This window comes from Euleptes europaea, chromosome 11 (genome assembly GCF_029931775.1).
Source record: "Euleptes europaea isolate rEulEur1 chromosome 11, rEulEur1.hap1, whole genome shotgun sequence".
NCBI classification, from domain to species: domain Eukaryota; kingdom Metazoa; phylum Chordata; class Lepidosauria; order Squamata; family Sphaerodactylidae; genus Euleptes; species Euleptes europaea.
In genome coordinates this window covers 27,167,181-27,186,964 of record NC_079322.1, presented here as the reverse complement: position 1 = coordinate 27,186,964, position 19,784 = coordinate 27,167,181, and the positions used below count along the sequence as shown (strand labels likewise).

The following is a 19,784-nucleotide window of genomic DNA, read 5'->3' as shown; positions in this document are numbered from 1 at the left end:
GGGGTAAGCTGGAAGGGGCAGCCTGGCCCTGGGAAAAGGTGATGCCCCCCTCCAGTTAGCATGTGCCTTTCACCTGATGGAAGGCCACAGGAGATGTATGAAAACGAATGACGAGGATGCCCATTGGGAACAATGGAAGATGCCGGAAGGCCTGTCGGATATAATAGGAGCCAGAGATGTCAGTTAACTTGCATGGTCTTCATTGAAATATATTAAAGCACACAAAAGTTGCAAAGAAAATGTGGAACTGAGTTAGCGAGACCTGCTCTGAATGACACAATGGCCTCTGGAAATAGATAAACTGCTTTGGGCCTGGAATGAAAACCCAAAGAGTGGGATGGTGGACACTAGGGACCAGGTAAACGGGATGTACTAAAATGAAGGACAGGATAGCCCATTAGAAACAATGAGAGAGGTTGCACAGCCCATTAAAGATAACGGGAGCCAGGAGTGGCAATTGACTTGCATGGGCACTATTGAAATACATTACAGCACAAAAAGAGTTGCAAAGAAAATGTGGAATGGATTTTCCAGTAAGGTCTCTGGGCCAAGATATGTTACTCTGGGACTGGAATGACAGCTCCAGGGGTGGAATGACAGACCCTGGGACTAGCAGAAGTACATAGCTTCAAATATGTATCAGTTACTTTCTTAGGCAGCATACCACTCAAAACGGTGTTTGTAAAAAGTTTCAATTCATACCTAAGTAAAATAACAATAAAATAACAAACAATTGTGTAATAACAGAGAGTTGAATAGAAATTGTGAAATCTGCTTTCTGTAGATTCTGGCAGATAATTTTGGGATCTTGCTTCTCCTATGCACTTTGACAATGTTTGAATATCTTGCCATGATGTCAAAGGAAATGTTTCTTCTTTAAGAATGTACAACTGAACTTTCTTTGACTGCTCGAAATGTTTGGCTAGTTTGTAACACAGCTAGGGAAATTATACTGAGTTTGTACACCAGATGGTGCTTTACTATCAACTAACATTTTAAAAAAAGGCTCTTGTGTTTTTTCTGAAGCTGGATGATAAATTTAAGCTGTACAGTCCGATGCATCCATAACGGAGACCAAGTCACATTGAATAAAAAAGGACTCATTTCTGAGGATTACAGAGGGCTGCAGTCTTAGTCATTTGCCCCCAGGCCACAGACAAAAAGGTCATTAAATTGGATGAAAAATGCTTATTCCTTAGGAATAAATAGGTTGCAAAGAAGGATTCATGTGATCTCAATGCAAATCCACTGCCTCTTTTGCAGTCCAACAGATGATTCTAGTAGCGTGAATGGCTGCCCATCAGTTACCGGGCTTAAATTAAAGGATTGGATATCACATACAAAGCCCCTCCTGGCCTTACCCTCATATCTGCGAGAACGTCTCTCCCCCTATGCTCCACCAAGGCAGCTTTGCTCACCTGAGCAAGGCATTTTGCCGGAGCCAACCTGCAAATGGGCAACATCAACAACAGCATGTGCGTGTGCCTTCTCTGTGGTGGCCCCCACCTTATGGAATGGCCTGCCTGGGGAGATCAGGAAGGCTCCCACTGTCCTGGCTTTCTGCAAACTATGCGAAGTGGAATTATTCAAGTCAGGCTTTTTTTTTTACACCAATAATAGGGTAGCACTGTACACAAAGTTACTTGGATAAATTATGTGGGACTGTGGTCTATAATACTACTATGTATTTGCCGTGAGTTGGATCGTGCTGTGTAATTTTGCATCTTTTAATATGAACACATGAAGCTGGCTTCTACTGAATGAGACCCTTGGTCCATCAAAGTCAGTATTGTCTACTCAGACTGGCAGCAGCTCTCCAGGGTCTCAGGCAGAGGTCTCAGGGTCTCCGGCATATGTCATGTTGTGCTTCAGTTCTGGTTTTTTTGTTTATACTTCTGGTTGGATCTACAACCCAAATCCTAATTCTTTGTTTATTCAATGTCTAGGGTTGCCCACCTCCAGGTAATAGCAGAAGATCTCCTTCTATTACAACTGATCTCCAGCTGACAGAGATCAGTTCACCTGGAGAAAATGGCCGCTTTGGCCATTGGACTCTGTGGCATTGAAGTCCCTCCCCTTCCCCAAACCCCGCCCTCCTCAGGCTTCACCCCAAAAATTTCCCGCTGATGGCGAAGAGGGACCTGGCAACCCTATCAATGTCCCATCTTGTCGATTGTATTGACACACGCTGTGAAAATCCGCCTTGAATCCCAGTGAGAGAGACGGACTATAAATGATGTTAACAAACAAATCGTGCCGTGTGAAATTGCTTGTTTCTTGCATGCAATGCTATAAAAAAAACCTGTCCAGCTTACATAGCACGGGCTCTTGTGATTAAATGGTCCTCTGTCATGGGGAATGACAGAGCTCTAGAGGGGTTTATGAATCCGCTGCACATGCCACTATTCTTCTCTAGCAAAGCAGAGCAACTTCCTCTTCACTGATGACATTGTAAGGGGTGCTGAAAGTCTCTGTGGTTTCCAAAATTCTTGGAGTGGATTCTTCCAAAATTCTCTGGATGCTGAAGCATGCAAAGGCCTTTAGTGAAGGCTGCCTGTAAACTAAGTAGGGAGACGGACCACCATCAGCAGCAGTAGTAGTAGAAGAAGAGTTGGTTTTTATATGCCGACTTTCTCTACCGCTTAAGGAAGAATCAAACCGGCTTACAATCACCTTCCTTTCCCCTCCCCACAACAGACACCCTGTGAGGTAAGTGAGCCTGAGAGAGTTTGGAGAGAACTGTGATTAGCCCAAGGTCACCCAGCTGGCCTCATGTGTAGGAGTGGGGAAACCAACCCAGTTCTAAAGATTAGTCCACGGCTCCAAACCACCACTTTTAACCACTCCCCCACGCTGGCTAGTAGAACTGAAGGAGGGGTTAATTAGGTGGCATTGCTATCTTCATGAACTCCAGGAGGGTGAATATAACCCACTGACCCCTCACGGGGTTAATCTTAGGAGAGCTGCAAGCTAAGAAAGTTTAATTAAAAAAAAACTTGTGTGGGACCAGAGGACAGGCCACACACCTTCCAACAAACACCTGCAATGGTCAGCTCCATACGTATTAGACTCCTGTAGCAGACACACTGAAAACCCATCAACCAACAACAGATATGTGGGTGTCCTTTGAGAAGATGGGTGTTGACCTGAATCCCATAGATATAGACTTGCTGAGTTGTACCTGGCTGCCTTTAGACTGCATGCCAGACCTCAAGATGACTATCCTCAGATTTAGCTCCTACTTCTGAAGCCCTTGATCAACTCTGTCCTGGCTATTTCAGGTTCCTGATGACTGCTGTAACTTGCCCAGCCGTTAGACCATTTGCCTCTCTGGCTCTCTTTCCCTGCCCTTAGCCTCTTGGTGGGAGAAAGGTGAGGAAGGGAGAGGGAAGTATCAATGCTGACTAAAAGAGTAGCCCTATCTATGCACACTGGAGAAAGTTTAATTAGTCAACTATTTACTAAAGGCTTGTGTGCCTCTAATGAGCTTGTCTATGTTTGCTTACATAGTGTGACACAGAACCCCAGAGCCATTGATAGTATAAAGAATTCCATACCATGCAACAACAGTGATGCTGCCAGCAGAATCAAAGACCTTCCCCCACACCCACCCATTCCATACCATGCAGACACTGACCGCCTACAGGAAAATGCTTTCCTGAAGATATTAGCTCAACCAGATATCTCAGATATCTGTGTTGTCCACCTGGACTACTAGATTAGACAAAAGATTTCCCCTTCCAATAGAGCGACTGAAAGCTGCAACGAATAGTATTCAGAAAGGAAACTGAAAACAATTACAAAATAAGATCTTAAGTGAGGATTGGTCTTTAGTGTTTAAGGATGCAAATCCTAAATGTTCACTTCGCTTCTTCCAGATAACCTTTTAACAGAACTTTCTCCTTGCCAGACTATTTCCGCTGGTTAGAAATCCATATATTTAGATGAGCTTTCTTATTGGCGAGATGTAATGCCTTAGACTCAGCTGAGACACAAGGGCGATACAATAACATTATTGCAGAAGAACGCAAATACCCATTTTGTCTGGATCAAGTAGACTCCCTTGTTTTAGCATGTCCACAAAATAATACTGCACAAAATAAATACATCACTCCCTAGACAAAACAGCTAAAGACACTTTCTGAGAAGCAGATACTGCATTATCTGCTGTCATGTAGATCAGTTCAGTTGTGTGAGAGATGTGGCAACTTTTCTCTTTATAGTGTCAAGGAAAAATTAAAGTTCATTTCCCCCTTTTTTAAAGTGTGAAATGTAGATGAATAGCCAATGGATGTTAAATCTAGGGAAAGGAAAGGAAGAAAAGCTACAGCAGGCAAGAGGAGAGCAAGCAACTTGTCAAAAGTTTGCTATGTTGGAAAACTGCCACAATGGGAGTGATTTGTCAACTATCTATGCTTCCTCCCCCCTTTGGAACAAGTAATTTGTCACATGACATCACTAATAGTGCATGAGGCTCATCACGTTGTCCGTTTGCCCTGACAGTGATGGGAGCACAATTTTAGCATTCAGATCACGGAAAGAAAACCAAACATGTCATAGCCCAAACCCTTAAATAGTGCTTTTTAAAAGGCTTGGTGATTCTTCATCCAACATTGTACGTCAATGGAGGGGAAAAAAAGGCTATTTGGAAGAGCTATAAGCTCTTCTTTTTCCACCCTTCTATGGGTTTTGCATCCATTGAATAAAGTACACTCAACACTAGAATGTGTACATGAATTCCAAGGTCTGTGTGTCATCTTTCGTCTTGGGAAGACTTAAAGAGATTTTCTGAGCCCAGATTAAGAATCAGTGTGGTATAGTGGTTAGTGTGAGACTAAGGCCTTTTATGCATGGCTGTTTCCCTCATGGTCACCCCTCTGACAACTTTGGGTCTTTGTGTGGATTATGCATGCTGTTCCCAACCATCAGAGGTCGCCTTGCTCTCCCCCTGCATTTCCCCGCGTTTTCAAATTCGAGATAAAACAGGTCCCTGAAAATGCAGGCAAAACACGCATTTTGATTAATTGTTGTGAAGCAACACTGTTGTGTTGTTTTGCTTCATTGTTCACAACAGTAATATTTTGTTCTGATTTGCTACAGAAAAAAGGAACATCTTTATAATGTCTCTAGGAGAGGGAGCAAAATATAAATTAATGACAGCTATAATAGAGAAAATTGCTGCCCAATACCCTCCTCACCTCATGTCTCTAAAGTGCTTGCATTCTCTCTGGAGCTGTTGGTTCCCCTCAATAAGTTTAATTATCATGTTGGAAAGATATATTTTCTCACTTCGGAGCCTTTCTACAGTCAATGGAACGTTTGAAGTCATTCTGTCTATAAAATATGAGGAACAGAACAGCATCAGCCCGTGAGCACCTAAGAACATAAGAACATAACATAAGAACATAAGAAAGGCCCTGCTGGATCAGACCCAGGCCCATCAAGTCCAGCAGCCTGTTCACACAGTGGCCAACCAGGTGCCTCTAGGAAGCCCCCAAACAAGACGACTGCAGCAGCACCATCCTGCCTGTGTTCCACCGCACCCAAAATAATAGGCCTGCTCCTCTGATCCTGGAGAGAATAGGTATGCATCATGACTAGTATCCATTTTAACTAGTCACCATGAATACCCCTTTCCTCCATGAACATGTCCACTCCCCTCTTAAAGCCCTCCAAGCTGACAGCCATCACCACATCCTGGGGCAGGGAGTTCCACAATTTAACTATGCGTTGTGTGAAAAAATACTTCCTTTTATCTGTTTTGAATCTCTCACCCTCCAGCTTTAGCAGATGACCCCGTGTTATGGGAGAGGGAGAAAAACTTCTCCCTGTCCATTCTCTCCATACCATGCATAATTTTATAGACGCTCTGTCATGTCTCCCCTCAGCCCCCTTCTTTCCAAGCTAAACAGCCCTAAGTGTCTTAACCCCTCCCCATAGGACAGTTGCTCTAGTCCCTTAATCATTTTGGTTGCTCTTTTCTGCACCTTCTCAAGCTCTGTAATATCCTTTTTTAGGTGTGGTGACCAGAACTGTACACAGTATTCCAGGTGTGGTCTCACCATAGATTTGTACAAGGGCAGTATGATATCAGCAGTTTTATTCTCTATTCCTCGTCTAATTATGGCCAGCATAAAAGTTTAGCACAAAACCTAACTGTATGCTTTTCCTCTTTGTGGTATGCACCATAAATAGTAACTTTTTTGGGAGATCTCCAGCCACCACCTGGAGGTTAGGAATCAAAATAATGCACTTGTACAGCTAACAATAAAAGCACAGACTCAAACTGGAATGCAATTAGGTCTATTCAAAAGAACAACCTCAATGATAAGAATAAATACGTGCTCAAGGAGCAAAAGACAAAAACCAATCAATATTCACAGTTACAATATCCCAAAGGTAAATGTAAGTATACAATTTCTCTAAAAGGTAAATAGAGGTATAATAAGCAAAAGTCCAAACATCCAACTGGTAAGTATGCACAGGCAACGGAGTAGTTATAAACCGCAATGGGCTTCCGGTAAAGTCCCCATTTCATATTCTTTTTTCAAGCTTCAAATGTATCCGTGTGCCAATAACCTAAAAGCCAAAAGAGAAAATGCAAAACCACCAATAATATATACTAAAATTACTGTTAAAGTCAATTGATTCATATTATATACATACCCTTATGGGAAAAGAAGCTTATAAGCTTGCAATTAAATATGGACAGCTTTGGTAAAGCGTCTAAAGTGACTTATGCTGAGTTACATTAATATAACATTCTCTTAATTCCACAGGTGTCATCAATTTGCAGTCAAGCTGGAGGTTACCGTATATACAGAAAAATAAGCACCATAACATTTTACAGAAAGCTAGAAAGGTCCATAAAGGAGTTTAAACCATTTGGAATAATAGTATCAAATAAAAAGATAAAGCGGGACTCTTGTTGTGACAATATTCTATCCATATCCTGGTTCTGAAAAGGTCTACCATGGTACTGCCATATCACAAAAAACTGCATTTCTGAGTCGGAATGTTTGAGATCCCTATAGTGCTCCATGAGTGGAGCCTCTAAATTTAAATTTCTAATTCTAGACCTATGCTCCCCGATACGGAGTTTAATAGCCCTCTTCGTTTTGCCCACGTACAAAAGGCCACATGGGCAACGGATCAAAGAAATAACACACTTACTATTGCAATTACTAAAATGTCTTAATGTAAAAGTAAAGCCTGTCCTGATATCCCTGAATTCCTTTACTGGTAGCGCCTGCGCACAAGCGCTACAGTTGCCACATTTAAAATGGCCGACGGGCTGTGTGTGCTGTGGAGGGGGGGGAAGACAATTGTGAGGGTCTCTGTCTTTGTGTCTCTGCTTTCCATCACCTGCGGTATTATCAGTGAACTCGTAAAAGCAGTTCACACCTTCTGGTCTCAGGCGCCAGGCCTGATGGCCCATGTATCTTCCCCCCCGCTGTTTTCCTGCCAGTACTCCCTCAGGCCGGTGCGGCCTTGGAAGTGTGATAGCCGCACCAGACTTCCTGGGATCCGTCTGATGTTTTGTATTATGCCAAGCTTGTAACTTCCCATAACAATAAGTGTGAACCCCAGTGCCCCAGTGCCCTGGAGTCAATATATTCTGTAAACCCGTATAGCCCCTCACTTGCAACTTTCTACCTGTGCCTGTCTCATCTCCTGAAGGCTTCAATAAATCTATTGTTTCTGTATCAACGTCTGAGCAACTGATTTGGAGAAGCAAACTCAGAGAGGGGGATCTCTCACATTAAGTTGCAAGTCCTTGCCTCTCGGACTGCAGCTGTACCGCTTTGGACAGAATGTCAGCCGACGAGGACACCACCCCTATCCCCGATGCCCCCAAGGCTCCGGACGAGCCGGAGAAGCCGGACCCGAAGGAGGAGGGAGCCAAGCCAAAGAAACCGAAGGGTCGCGCCCCCGACCAAGATCGGGACGAACGTCCCCGGGGGCTTACTTATTGGCTGGACTCTCCCAAGGGCTGGTCGCTCTCGCGGACTGCGGCGAAGGATCGCCGGTTGGCCTTCCCCAGCACGGGACTCGAAGGGGACCCGGCCCGCAAAGAGGCCCTCATGGAGGAAGAACGAAAGCAGTGGCAGGAAGACCGCCGGGCTATGCAGGAGCAGATGGAGACCATGCAACGCGTAATGGGTGAGATGGCCACGGCCCTAGATGCGCTGAAGTTGCAACCTCCAGCCGGTGCTCCCCCAGACGGGGCGCCGGTAGTTCCGCCCGCAACCCCTGCCCCCCCGGCCCGTCGGGACCTGAAAGTCACGTATGACGGGTCGGGAGACCAATTGACCTTTTTTATGGTCCAAGTGGACATTTTTATGCGGGAACAAGGCCGAACCTTTGTTTCTGAGGAGTCCCGGGTGCAGTACGTGGCTTCCTTACTGCAAGGGGAGGCGGCTGCCTGGATGGTGTTGCAGTATGAACTCCGCTCGCCGGTACTGCGAACCCTGGACGAGTTCATGGTAGCACTCCGAAACCGTTTTGAGGACCCGACTCTGGGTGAACGGGCTAAAGCCTCCCTGATGCAACTGCGCCAAGGGACTAAGTCGGTGGCGCAGTATGCAAGTGAGTTCCAGTCACTGGCTAGCCGAATTCTGGACTGGAGTGAAGCTACCTTGGTACAATGTTTCAGGGAGGGTCTCAACCCAGACCTCCAACATTGGGCCTTCATGCAAGGGAACCCCCCGGATGTGGAAGGTTGGGTTCGCCATGCTGCTGACATCGAGAATCGCAAGCAACTCCTGAACTTGTCCAAGCAACGGCTTGGGCGAGACCCCAGGCCCCGAGGTGACCGTGGCCGGGAACTCCGGCAAGGGGGTGGCGGGGGTCTCTCGGCCGCGGAACGCCGCAAGCGGTTCGAGGCCGGCGTCTGCCTGATCTGCGGGGGAAAGGGTCACTTTGCATCGCAATGCCCCTCTCGCTCAGGCCGTCCGACCCCCCCCCGCCAAACCCAGGCCGAGCCGACGAAACCGGCCGCCGACAGCCAGCCTCGCCGTAGAAGTGGACCACTGAGCCGGCGCTCCGGCGCACCCTCCGCTCTCCACGCGCGCCCCCAGGATGGGGCATCCGACTCTACGGTCCCATCGGGGTCCCGGATTACAAATACCGTCTTTGATTCGGACGGCTCCCCGGAGGCCACCACCCCGTCCCCCTCTTCCAGCGAGGAGGAAGAGTGGGAACAGCCGGCAAAAAACGCCGTCGGTCTGCTGTAGAAGGGGCTCCGCAGCAGACCGTCCCTATCGTTGTGCAAGGAGCTCCACCGATGGTAAGCGCCCAAGAGGACAATGTATTTGTGCGTGTTCATCTGTCCCTACCCAAAGGGGGTCCCCCGTTAGAGGTCCCCGCGTTGGTCGACTCGGGGTGTGCCCGCACCATGATAAATGTGGAAACTGCCAAGAAGTTGGGGGTCCGGCGCAAGCGGCTTCCGGGACCCCTCCGTTTTTCCCAAATGGACGGGAGTGACTTTAAACGGGGCCCTGTGACCCACAGAACTGCAGCCGTGATTATGTCCGTGGGGGAACATTGGGAACGGTTGTATTTCACCATCGCCCCTATTGTAACCCCTGTGGTGTTAGGGATGAACTGGTTAAGGGGACACAATCCCTCCATTGATTGGGTTAAACGGGTGCTTTCTTTCCCCGAAAACCCCTGTGGGTTGCATGACAAGGAACGGGTACTCAGAACTCCAGCCGCCGCACTGGTAGGGTCCCCCGCCCCAGTCTCTCCACAGTTACCCTCTGAGTACTCGCAGTTTACTGATGTTTTCGATGTTAGAGAGTGCGACGAACTGCCTCCCCACAGAGAAACGGACTGTGCCATCGAGATCGTAGGGGAAGGCAAACTGTCTAAGGGAAAGGTTTACCCCATGAGCCCCAGTGAAAAGACTGTATTGCGGGACTATCTGGATGTCAATCTGGCGAGGGGTTTCATACGCCCCTCCAAGGCTCCTTATTCAGCCCCAGCTTTCTTTGTAAAGAAAAAGACGGGAGATTTAAGACTGTGTATTGACTTTCGCAGACTGAACGCAGTCACCCAGTCTAATGCTTACCCCCTCCCTCTTATTCCTGACCTTTTAGCACAATTAAAGGAGGGCCGAATCTTCACCAAACTGGACTTGGTAGAAGCCTACCACCGCATTCGCATCAAAGAAGGAGACGAACCCAAAACGGCCTTTTCCAGTTGTTTTGGGATGTTTGAGTACCTGGTCATGCCGTTCGGACTTTCGGGGGCTCCGAGTGTCTTTATGCAATTAATTAATGAAGTTTTGCATGATTTACTGTTTCGGGGGGTGGTGGTATTTCTCGATGACATTCTTATTTACTCTGAGACCATGGAAGAACATGTGCGCCTAGTGCGAGAAGTGCTCCAGCGGCTGCGGGAGCACAAACTGTATGCTAAGGTGTCCAAGTGTGAATTCCACCAACCTTCTATTACATTTTTGGGGTATGTGATTTCCCACCAAGGGTTGGAAATGGACCCCGCCAAGGTCCAGGCGGTGCGGGACTGGGAAACCCCCACTACCCGCCGCCAACTTCAACAGTTTTTGGGGTTTGCCAACTTTTACCGGAATTTCATTCCCAACTTTGCCCAAGTTGCGCTTCCCCTCACTGCCCTGTTGCGTACCAAGGACAGGGGGGCTAGCGCCGCACTCCCCTCAGCCCGTCTGCAATGGTCTCCCCAGTGCCAGCAAGCTTTTGAACGTTTAAAGCTACTTTTTTCATCCGAACCCGTTTTGGCTCACCCGGATTGCACCCAGCCCTTCGTGGTGCAGGTGGATGCCTCGGATGTAGCAATGGGCGGGGCCCTATTGCAGAGGGATGAGGGGGGACGGTTAAGGCCGTGCGCCTACTTCTCCAAGAAGTTTTCCCAGTCCGAAATCAACTGGGCCATTTGGGAGAAGGAGGCAGCAGCGGTCAAACATGCCCTTACCATATGGAGACACTTCTTGGAGGGGGCCGAACTGCCGTTCGAAGTGTGCACAGATCACAAGAATCTTGAGGCTCTCAAGGGAGCTAGAAAACTCAATGCCAAACAAATTCGGTGGGCCCAATTTTTTGCAAAATTCCGGTTCACCCTCAAACATGTCCCTGGCAAAGAAAATGCCCTAGCTGATGCTTTGTCACGACTTCCCCAGTATCGCAACGATTTCGATCGCCCCGTCGACTCCCTGTTCACTCCCGAACAGCGAGGGGAAGTCCCTGGCTTAGCCGTCACCACCCGATCCCAAGCCCGCCAACCGGAGACCCCCCCTACGCTCAAGGGTATCCCGGAAGTGTTCCAACAGCGACTCCGGGACGCCTCCTTGCAGGAGGAGGAGCACAATCTCCTCCCTCCTGGCTTGGAACGAACCAACACTTGGTGGGTGCAGGGGGGGAAACTATATGTCCCATCTTCCCTTCGCAAAGAAGTATTGGGACTTGTGCATGGGGCCAGGCTGGCAGGTCATTTTGGTTTCGTAAAAACGCTTCACCTGGTTCGAAGGCAGTTTTGGTGGCCCGGTATGAGATCTGATGTGGAGTTGTATGTGCGCAGCTGCCCCACCTGCGCCACAGCCAAGAAACGGATGGGAAAACCCCCGGGGCTTCTCAAACCGCTTGAGAACCCCTCCCGTCCCTGGGAAGTCATCGCCATGGATTTTATCACCGACCTACCTCCAAGTCGGGGGAAAACGGTTCTCTGGGTTATCACAGACCTCTTTTCCAAACAGGTTCATTTCGTTCCATGTGCAGGTCTTCCTTCAGCCCAGGGCTTAGCTAAACTGTTCATCACGCACGTCCTCAGGCTACACTCGATCCCGAGGAAGGTCCTCTCCGACCGGGGGGTCCAGTTTGTTGCCAAATTCTGGCGGGCTTTCCTAAAGTTAATGGGAGTGGAGGAACAGGGCCTTTCTTCCGCCTATCACCCCCAAACGGATGGTCAAACAGAACGAGTAAATGCGGTAGTAGAATGTTATTTGCGCTGCTATGTAAATTTCCACCAGGATGACTGGGTTGACCTGTTGCCATTTGCCGAATATGCGTACAACAATGCGCCTCATTCCTCTACCGGCTTTAGTCCCTTCCAAGTTATATACGGGACGGATTTTGGCCCTTTCGGTTCTGCCCCCGTCTCGCCAGAGCTCCAGTCTACCCCTGATCTTCAGGAGTGGATTCAGGTGGTTAAATCCACCTGGCCATGGTTGCTCAAAAATCTGGAAAGGGCAAAAAGCAAGTACAAGGAACAGGCGGACAAACACCGGTCTCCGGGATGGGAACTCAAGGTGGGGGAGCAAGTCTATCTGTCCACCAAAAACCTCCGCTCTCTTCGCCCCTGCAAAAAACTGAGCGACCGTTATGTAGGACCTTTCCCCATTACCAGAGTAATCAACGAGGTTACCGTGGAACTGAGTCTCCCTAAAACACTCAAGGGGGTTCATCCAGTCTTCCATATAAGCCTCCTCAAACCTTATGTAGCAGCTCCCCAGTTCCACCCCCCTCCCGCTCATGAGATTCCTACCGTAGTAGGAGGGGACACCCATTTGGAAATATCCAAGGTTTTAGATTCCAAATGGAAGAAAGGGAAACTGTTTTACTTTGTTCGCTGGAAAAACCTTGGCTCCGCTCATGACGAATGGGTGGCCGCACCCCACATGGCAGCTCCTCGCTTGGTCCGAGAATTCCACCTTGCTTATCCCGATAAGCCTCATCCTCCCGGAGGGGGGCCTTAAGGGGGGCAGAATGTGAGGGTCTCTGTCTTTGTGTCTCTGCTTTCCATCACCTGCGGTATTATCAGTGAACTCGTAAAAGCAGTTCACACCTTCTGGTCTCAGGCGCCAGGCCTGATGGCCCATGTATCTTCCCCCCCGCTGTTTTCCTGCCAGTACTCCCTCAGGCCGGTGCGGCCTTGGAAGTGTGATAGCCGCACCAGACTTCCTGGGATCCGTCTGATGTTTTGTATTATGCCAAGCTTGTAACTTCCCATAACAATAAGTGTGAACCCCAGTGCCCCAGTGCCCTGGAGTCAATATATTCTGTAAACCCGTATAGCCCCTCACTTGCAACTTTCTACCTGTGCCTGTCTCATCTCCTGAAGGCTTCAATAAATCTATTGTTTCTGTATCAACGTCTGAGCAACTGATTTGGAGAAGCAAACTCAGAGAGGGGGATCTCTCACAACAATCTGATTTAACTAGTCTATCTCTAAGGGAAGCTGTTCTTCTTAAACCAAATCTGGGTGGCTCATTACAGCCAGGAATGTCAGCTACTAAGTGCCAGTGTCGCTTTATTATATTTTGTATTTCTCTAGTTTTGCAGTTAAATTGTAATGCAGAGGTAATGGCGGAAGTGGTGTTCTTTTTTCTAGCTGCCAGGAGTTCAGATCTCGAGCGCCTGTCTGCGCGAGATTTAGAAGTACAAATGACATCAGGAGGGAAACCTCGATCTACCAAAGTATCGGTAAGAGAGAGAGAGGCTATTTCATAGTCATTGGCATCTGAAGCATTCCGTTTTAAACGTAAAAACTGACCATATGGCAGATTCTTTTTGAGATGATGAGGGTGAAATGAAGAGTAATGTAATAATGCACCCCGATCAGTACTACATGACAAAACTACATGACAAATTACAGAAAGATACCAATGTAACTCAATTGGACCTGTTGGTTAAAAAATTAGAGACAGAAATAGCCTCTTTCAGTGACAATATAAAGAATTATAAGCAAAAGAAATTTGAAAGGGACACCTCAGACTATTCAAAAAATATTGTCTACCCATGGTTTAATGCCAACAATGTTGAAAATAGAGATAATCATAGTAACTATAGAGGAAGTAGGAGACAAAACCGCAGAGTTCAGGATGATACTGACTCCTCTAGCCTCTCAAGTAACTCCTCTTTCAGGGACTATTCTTTACGTTCTAAAAATAGAACTGAAGCAGGGAGAGATTTTTTACCTCAGAGAGGGAACCGGCGCAAACCAATCTAGTTATTAACCTTTCCCATAGAACATTGACTCAGGAAGAGGAACGGGTATTAAATAAAGGTCTTAATTTTGTTCCATGTCCCAAATATTCTGCATTCCAAACTAGGATTGATATTTACAAATTAACTAGACAATTGAAACTGAGAGAATTTTTTGGTAACTCTACGTATAATAGAACACCTTTTAGATCTAAATCTAATTTTATACCATCTACATGTAGTCATCTTATTACATCTTTTCAGCATCTAGTACTTAGAGATATCCAATTGTTAGAACAACGAAGGAAACCCATAAAAGAGAATTTTACTAAGTCAGAACATCTCATCATTGAAAATTTAGCTCATGATAGGAGTATAATTATTAAGGAAGCTGATAAGGGAGGAGCTATTGTTCTCTTAAATGCACAAGATTATATGACTGAGAATTTAAGACAATTGTCTGATGACACTGTTTATAAAAAGCTGACTTGGGATCCTACTAGCAAAATTAAACTCAGTATAAAAACTACTATATATGAAGGCTTAGCATTGGATTACATTACCAAATCTGAAGCAGATGTTCTTATTAATAAATTTCCAAGAATTCCTATTTTTTACACCCTTCCTAAAATTCATAAAGATGTTAGACCTCCCCCTGGACGACCTATAATAGCTGGTAATAATTCCATTACTGAACCCCTAGCTAAATTTTTGGAATTTCATTTACATAATTTTGGCACACTTACTCAATCTTACATTTTGGACACTAAACATTTTATTAATAAAATTGAAGGCTTACATGTACCACATGCAGCATTGTTAGTGACACTAGATGTAGTCTCACTTTACACAAGTATACCTTTGGATAACATCAGATCTATCACGGAAGGTTTATTGACAGCCAGGACTAATAACAACCCTCCTACACATTTCATTATGGACCTTTTAGATCTGGTCCTAGACAATAATGTCTTCCGTTTTCAGGAACAACTTTATTTACAATTACAAGGGGTTGCCATGGGTTGTGCGTGCGCCCCTACTTTAGCCAATATTTATATGGTTAATTTTGAGAAAGCTCATATTTTTGACAATAACCCTTTTTTTTTCTAATATCATTGCATTTACCCGTTTTATTGATGATATTTTTTGTATTTTTCAACCTGCTGACTTGTTTCCTGACTTTTTACTTTGGTTAAACAGTAGGGATCCTCATTTACAATTCACTGCTTCACATAGCCCCTTTATGGTGAACTTTTTGGATGTTTCCGTTTTTTTGCAACAGGAAACCCAGACTTTAGCAGTAAGACCTTTTAAGAAAAGTACTGATCGGGGTGCATTATTACATTACTCTTCATTTCACCCTCATCATCTCAAAAAGAATCTGCCATACGGTCAGTTTTTACGTTTAAAACGGAATGCTTCAGATGCCAATGACTATGAAATAGCCTCTCTCTCTCTTACCGATACTTTGGTAGATCGAGGTTTCCCTCCTGATGTCATTTGTACTTCTAAATCTCGCGCAGACAGGCGCTCGAGATCTGAACTCCTGGCAGCTAGAAAAAAGAACACCACTTCCGCCATTACCTCTGCATTACAATTTAACTGCAAAACTAGAGAAATACAAAATATAATAAAGCGACACTGGCACTTAGTAGCTGACATTCCTGGCTGTAATGAGCCACCCAGATTTGGTTTAAGAAGAACAGCTTCCCTTAGAGATAGACTAGTTAAATCAGATTGTCTTCCCCCCCTCCACAGCACACACAGCCCGTCGGCCATTTTAAATGTGGCAACTGTAGCGCTTGTGCGCAGGCGCTACCAGTAAAGGAATTCAGGGATATCAGGACAGGCTTTACTTTTACATTAAGACATTTTAGTAATTGCAATAGTAAGTGTGTTATTTCTTTGATCCGTTGCCCATGTGGCCTTTTGTACGTGGGCAAAACGAAGAGGGCTATTAAACTCCGTATCGGGGAGCATAGGTCTAGAATTAGAAATTTAAATTTAGAGGCTCCACTCATGGAGCACTATAGGGATCTCAAACATTCCGACTCAGAAATGCAGTTTTTTGTGATATGGCAGTACCATGGTAGACCTTTTCAGAACCAGGATATGGATAGAATATTGTCACAACAAGAGTCCCGCTTTATCTTTTTATTTGATACTATTATTCCAAATGGTTTAAACTCCTTTATGGACCTTTCTAGCTTTCTGTAAAATGTTATGGTGCTTATTTTTCTGTATATACGGTAACCTCCAGCTTGACTGCAAATTGATGACACCTGTGGAATTAAGAGAATGTTATATTAATGTAACTCAGCATAAGTCACTTTAGACGCTTTACCAAAGCTGTCCATATTTAATTGCAAGCTTATAAGCTTCTTTTCCCATAAGGGTATGTATATAATATGAATCAATTGACTTTAACAGTAATTTTAGTATATATTATTGGTGGTTTTGCATTTTCTCTTTTGGCTTTTAGGTTATTGGCACACGGATACATTTGAAGCTTGAAAAAAGAATATGAAATGGGGACTTTACCGGAAGCCCATTGCGGTTTATAACTACTCCGTTGCCTGTGCATACTTACCAGTTGGATGTTTGGACTTTTGCTTATTATACCTCTATTTACCTTTTAGAGAAATTGTATACTTACATTTACCTTTGGGATATTGTAACTGTGAATATTGATTGGTTTTTGTCTTTTGCTCCTTGAGCACGTATTTATTCTTATCATTGAGGTTGTTCTTTTGAATAGACCTAATTGCATTCCAGTTTGAGTCTGTGCTTTTATTGTTAGCTGTACAAGTGCATTATTTTGATTCCTTGCCTTCCTTGTGCACTTGGAGCCAGTTTTTGATTACTCTCCACCACCTGGAGGTTGGCAACCCTAGTTCCATCGGACAAGATACTTTTTTTTACCTCAGATAATTAACGTTTTCTTCTATTTTAGGCAGAACCATGTGCAAGAATTGTTCAGAAATGGAATCGATTAGTGTGGAAATCTAGAGCTTGAAAGCTACAATGACAGGATTCTGTCCCCAAACTGTAGGCCCCACCATTCCTAGTTAGACATATGTCAGGTAGACATACCAACCTGGACTAATTTCCAAAAGCAAAGTTATGGAACAAGAAAAGCCCTTCATGCTCCCACTCTTACAGAGTCAAGCTGCATCTGCCTGAGCAAACTGCCCGTGAGTACCTGAGGTTCTGGCCTTGTTTGTGAGGTAGCATGAAGTCACAACTGTATACATGACATTGTCAAAAACCAAGAGATATTTTATTTTAAATATTTATATCACTTAAAGGTAAAGGTAGTCCCCTCTGCGAGCACCGGGTCATTCCTGACCCATGGGGTAATGTCACATCCTGACATTTACTAGGCAGGCTATGTATACAGGGTGGTTTGCCATTGCCTTCCCCAGTCATCTTCCCTTTACCCCCAGCAAGCTGGGTACTCATTTCACCGACCTCGGAAGGAGGGAAGGCTGAGTCAACCTTGGACCGGCTACCTGAAACCGACTTCCGTCGGGATGGAACTCAGGTCATGAGCAGAGCTTTTGACTGCAAGTACTGCAGCTTACCACTCTGCACCACGGGGCTCTTATTTATATCACTTACTACTGCTAAAACCAGGAGAACTGATCTCTGTTGTGTAAAGATCACCTATAATCCTAGGAGAACTCCAGGCCCCAGTTGGAATTGGCAACCCTCTTTGGGTGGAGAGTCTCACATTATTCCAGTGAATTATGAAAATAACTGGTTTTAGCAGTATTTGTATCACTTACTCAGTTATTTTCATAATTCACTACAGAGATTGTAGTGCCCTAATTAACTTAGTTTATAGAGAAAACATATATGCTGTCACATATATGCATATTCACATAGCATAACACACACACACACATATATAGATTCTTATGTACAAGTCTAGAATCACTTTGCATTATGGGTAACATGTACTTTGGTCAAGCTACATTCATTAGCTGAGGAGCCTGGGTCAGAGTGACCCAGCAAGCAGTTTGCAGGCAGCTGACTAGGTGAGGTCATTCCCTCTTAGTACAGGCAGGTTCCTTAATTAAGCCTGGAGCTTTGATTTAAGACAAGACATGTCATCTTGGAATGTGAAGCTGTGCCTCCTCATTAACCATTAGGCAACGCCTTGAAGAGCATTTTCTATTGGATATGCAAATAACTGCTTATACATCCAAGAGGTTTATTGAACAGTTCAGTGTTACGTGTGTATTACGTTTCTGTAACCACCCATTATCAAAGTCTATATCCATGCTTGCAATCCTTTGATGTGTGTGGAAATTGCTCTGCGCTTTAGGCAATTTTCACCAGCATTTTGTTATATTGGCCAATAAAATAACCTGCTTTGATTCTTCAGCTTCCAACTGTTTTATTGTGATTGAATATTAATACAATAAGACAGTAGAACATTACAAGATCAGTTCTCTTGGAGGAAACGGCAGCTTTGAGGGGGAGACTCTATGATAAAGATAATATTCTTACTGGTCTCCCTCCCCAATTCCACCCTCCTAAGGCAAAATCCAAAATTCACAAACCCCTCTGATCAATCACATAACAACAATAAAGTGTTGTTGGTTCACAAATACTGTGATATAGTTCAAAATTGCTAACGATGTAATTAAGTAATGTGGTCCAAAGTTCCTGATGATGATGGTATCCAGCAGGTACTACCTGGTGATCTGCTATTACAACTGATCTCCAGCCAATAGAGATCAGTCCACCTGGAGAAAATGGCCACTTTGGCAACTGGACTCTATGGCATTGAAGTCCCTCCCCTCCCCAAACCCCGCCCTCCTCAGGCTCCGCCCCAAAAATCTCCAGGTATTTCCCAACGCGGAGCTGGCAACCCTAACACCCACACACACCACTGGCTTTCCAGGATGTGGTGTAGATTATTTTATTGTGGGAGGGGACTTTGAAGGGGGCTGAACACAATATATTAACATAGTCTAAGTGCCTAGATCCATTTTTACTGTTACTGATTTACTGTCTGTTACCTTTTTGCTGCTGTTGTCTGAATTACGGATGCTTTTATTGCTTTTGACTACATTGTAATTGTGACTGTATGCTGCTGCTATGGTTTTTAATTGCATTTTTTTGGTTGAAAATTGTATATGTTGCTCTGAGTTCCTTGGTAGACGGGCGGGACATAAAGAAATCCACTGAAAAGCCATTCTGAAAGTATACCCTGATTTAACAGCCACAGGTAAAGCAATCTGTTCCACTGTCTTGCTAGCGGTGAGCATTAACTTGGAACAGAGTCCAGAGAGCATGCGGCTGGCTGCCTTTTCAACTCTGAGCAGATCGATAGAGCTGAAGTATCCCTCATTCCCTCCCCTCTTCTCCCTGTCCCTTTCGCCAAGCTTTGCCAAGCTTTGTAAGTGATGGTTGTTCAAAGCTAACAAGGTGCCCCCATTGCATGCATTGTCAACCCCACTTCCAGCTCCCCTCTTGATCAGTGCTTTTGAAATAGCATGACTGGAATACATTTTCTTTTATTTAAAACATTCCACATCGATACAGCTGACGTTTGCTCATCCATCCCCCTCCCCACAGCCAGCTCTCCTAGCTATAAAGAGTCCAGCTATGATCATTTGGGGGAGATTCTGAAGTTACACCTGTGGAACAACCCTGCGGAAACAGGTAAGTGTGGGTTTCAAGGGGATGGAGTGCTTTTGCTCTTGATTTCCCTAGAAGGGATGGAAATAATCGCCTATGAAACAAAGGCATCAATGTTAATTAAAACTGATGGTTTCAAAAGGGTGACAAAAGGATAAATGTTGCTTTCGGAGG

General features: G+C 45.2%; 1 protein-coding gene across 1 annotated transcript in view; it reads right to left on the bottom strand.

Moving 5' to 3' along the window:
* Window positions 1-4,066, bottom strand: part of CCK (cholecystokinin) — a 149,028-nt gene extending 144,962 nt beyond the window's left edge. The window contains exon 1 of the mRNA XM_056857571.1: window positions 4,063-4,066. The gene's annotated coding sequence lies outside the window, so the exon portion shown is untranslated. The remainder of the gene's footprint in view (window positions 1-4,062) is intronic.
* Window positions 4,067-19,784: the final 15,718 nt, after the last annotated feature.